A 3,914-nucleotide genomic window follows, 5' to 3' on the forward strand; every position below is an offset into this window, starting at 1 on the left:
CACACACACACACACACACACACACATACACACATCCCATTAGAAATATATATACATATGTATGTGTGAATATATATACCTATGAAATATATATACCTATGAAATATATATACATATGTATGTGTGAATTTATACACATGTGTATATGTATATATGCATATATGTATATGTATATTGTGGGTATAATGTTTCTCTATGTACTTCTATTTATTATTACTTTATCTTCAGGTTTTTTTTTATAGCCCTTCATATACTTTTTTTTTTTTTTAGAATTTCATGGGGCAGCTAGATGGTGCAGTGGATAGAGCACCGGCCCTGGAGTCAGGAGGACCTGAGTTCAAATTCGTCCTCAGACACTTAACACTTACTGGTTGTATGACCCTGGGCAAGTCACTTAACCCCAATTCCCTCACCAACAAAACAAAGCAAAACAAAACAAGGGGGAAGCTAAGTGTCGCAGTGGATAAAGCACTGTTCCTGGATTCAGGAGGACCTGAGTTCAAATCCCGCCTCAGATACTTGGCACTTACTAGCTATGTGACCCTGGGCAAGTCCCTTAACCCCCATTTCCCCACAAAAAAGAAAAGAAAAGAAAAAAAAAGATAAATTTTAAAAAAGAATTTTATAATAGTATTTTATTATTTTCCCATTACATGTAGAGATAGTTTTCAACATTTGTTTTTATAAGATTTCTAGTTACAATTTTTTCTCTCTCCCTCCCCTCCCACTCCCTACCCAAGATAGCAAGCAATCTGATATAGGTTATATATGTACAATCACATTAAACACATTTCTGCATTAGTCATGCTGTATACAAAGAATCAGAGCAAAAAGGAAAAACATCAAAAAAGAAAAAAATATATTAATAGTATGGTTCAATCTATATCTAGATTACGTATTATTTTTCCTCCTCTGGATGTGGAGAGCATTTTCCATCGCGAGTCCTTTGGAACTATCTTGGACCATTGTATTGCTGAGAAGAGTCAAGTCTATTATAATTGTTCAATATACAATGTTGTTGATACTGTGTACAATGTTCTCCTGGTTCTGCTCATCTCACTCAGCATCAGCCCATGCAGGTCCCTCCAAGTTTCTCTGAAATCTGCCTGCTAATCTTTTCTTACAGCATAATAGTATTCCATTACATTCATATACCACAACTTGTTCAACCATTCCCCAATTGGTGGGCATCCCCTCAATTTCCAATTCCTTGCCACCACAAAAAGAGCAGCTATAAATATTTTTGTATATGTGTGTCCTTTTCCCTTTTCCATGATCTTTTTGGGAAAAAGACCCAAAAGTGGTATTTCTGGGTCAAAGCTTTATAGACCTTTGGGCATAATTCCAAATTGCTCTCCAGAATGCTTGGATCAGTTCACAGCTCCACAAACAATGCATTAGTGTTCCAACTTTTCCATAGATTCTCCAACATTTATTCTCTTCCTTTTTTGTCATATTAGCCAATTTGAAAGGTGTGAGGTGGTACCTCAGAGTTGTTTTAATTTGCATTTCTCCAATCAATAGTGATTTAGAACATTTTTTCATATGGCAATAGATAGCTTTGATTCCTTCATTAGAAAACTGTCTGTTCATATCCTTTGACCATTTCTCAATTGGAGAATGACTTGGATTCATATAAATTTGATTTAGTTCCCTATATAGAAATGAGACCTTTATCAGAAGTACTGGCCATAAAAATTGTTTCCCAGCTTTCGGTCTCACTTCTAATTTTGGATGCATTGCTTCTGTTTGTACAAAAACGTTTTAATTTAAAGAAATCAAAATCATCCATTTTGCATTTCATAACAATCTTTATCTCTTGTTTGGTCATAAACTATTCCCCTTTACATAAATCTGAGAGGTAATCTATTCTTTCCTCTCCTAATTTTCCTATGGTATCACCTTTTATTTCTAAATCATGTACCCATTTTGACCTTATTTTAAAAAGTATAAGGTATAAGCTGTTGGTCCATGTCTAGTTTCTGCCATACTATCTTCCAGTTTTCCCAGCAGTTTTTGTCAAATATTGTGTTCCTTTCCCATAATCTGGAGTATTTCGCTTTATCAAACAGTACATTATTAAAGCAATTTCCTCCTGTGTCTTCTGTGTTTGGCTTCAGTTTTAAAATATTCTCACCCACCATGGCCTGTTTTGCCAGTACCAACTAGCTCCTGGGCAGATACACTTAGAAACAATATTCTTATAGATGTCTTTATAAGACTTTGACTCTATATGATATATCAGAATGAATAGCAATTAAAAATAAATATTAAGAAATGAAATAAGAAGAGATTTGGTGGCCTCAATATGAAGACTTGATTAACTCTAAAGATCATAGCATCATACAAGATCCTTAATAAGTGGCCTCTACTGTAGTGAAGATTAACTCACTAGAACTTAGGCCTTCCATTCTGCTTTAGATATCGCCAACTGTTAGATTTAAATATGGAGAAGACCTTAAAGAACAATAAAAGTGACTTTACCAGGTTCATGTAGCTATTAAGTGTGTAAAGTGTAATTCAAGCCCAGATTTTCCTAACTCCAAGTCCAGCTACCAATACACTTCTTTTCTTTGAGGTCTGTTGGTATAGCTTGTATCTAAGTTGTCTTTTCCAGTAATGAATTCGAACTTTAGCCCTAGACCAGAAAACTGGTGCTTGGGAAGTAAGTAGTGATAAGACAAACACAAAATACTTCAGATCAAGATTGTTGATTTGGTTTTCTTTAAAACAAACTAACAAAAACAAAAAACCAGACCAAACAAAAACAGGTCAAAACAAAAATTCTTTCTAAAATATACTTCTAAGACTCAGTCTTTCAACCATTTTCAAAATGATTTCCTTAAGAGACATCTAAAAAGATTTATTAGTTTTAGGAAATTAAAAGGAGGCTGTGTTAGAGAACCTTTTGATAAAAACAATAGGGTTTTAATAATGGCTGAAGCCTAGCCTTCATTTCTTATCAGAGATGGAGCTGAGTGCCACAGAATTGTTTCATTTCAAATGAAAGCTCAGCTTGGACTAAATCAATGGAAGTGGGGAAACAGCTTACAAGGAAACAGAAAGGCATTTCAAGCCAGGGTTCAAGTGAGGCACTAAATGAATTCATGAAAAACATATATGCTGCTCAGTGCTTGTCTGGTCAGATTAAGAAAAAAAAGAAAAAAAGGAAAAAAAAATAAGAATTAGATGAGAAAGTAGAGAATTGGAATTTCACATACACCAACACCACCCTGCCATTCACAATGGAAGAGCCTGTGTGGCCCAGAGCAAAACTTCCATTTAATAAGCCAGAAACCAACATTGCTATTAGCATCTCTTTTGAGTAGCATCTGTTTGTTAAGTGGATGAAATGATCATTCTTTTCAACATCTTTCAGTCTTTGTTCATTTCAATACTATGTTCTTCCTGCTAGGGATATTTTAGAAAGACGCATTCACTTTTCTCAAGGCAAAGTCTTTTAGTTCTATTCCTTAATTCTTTCAGACAAAGTTTAGGAAACTATTTCTGTAGCAGTATTAAGGATCTTATATGGATCATAGTTTAGGAATTGAGGCTGAAAGTGATCCTTCACTAACTTCCAAAGCCCATAACTATCTATCTCTAATCTGAATGCCTCAAGCAATTAGAATTATAGTCTCTTAAAACCAAGATTTTCTTTAAGATTCTCTAATCAAAGAATTTAAAAATATCCCTGAGACTCTCTAGTTCTACCCATAAATGTGTATGAATCTCCTTTACATTATCCCTGACAACTAGTTATCTGGTCTCTACTGGAAAGCCTGCTGGCATGGGGAAATCTAAGATTTTTTGGTTCTATCTTCCTGGAGGGAAAATTTATTACCCAATGTCTCTGTATCTTCACTATGCTTTCTCAGAGAATTATGGAACAGCAGAGGTCAAAGGATCCTCAA

The sequence above is a fragment of the Dromiciops gliroides genome, chromosome 2 (genome assembly GCF_019393635.1).
Source record: "Dromiciops gliroides isolate mDroGli1 chromosome 2, mDroGli1.pri, whole genome shotgun sequence".
Lineage (NCBI taxonomy): Eukaryota > Metazoa > Chordata > Mammalia > Microbiotheria > Microbiotheriidae > Dromiciops > Dromiciops gliroides.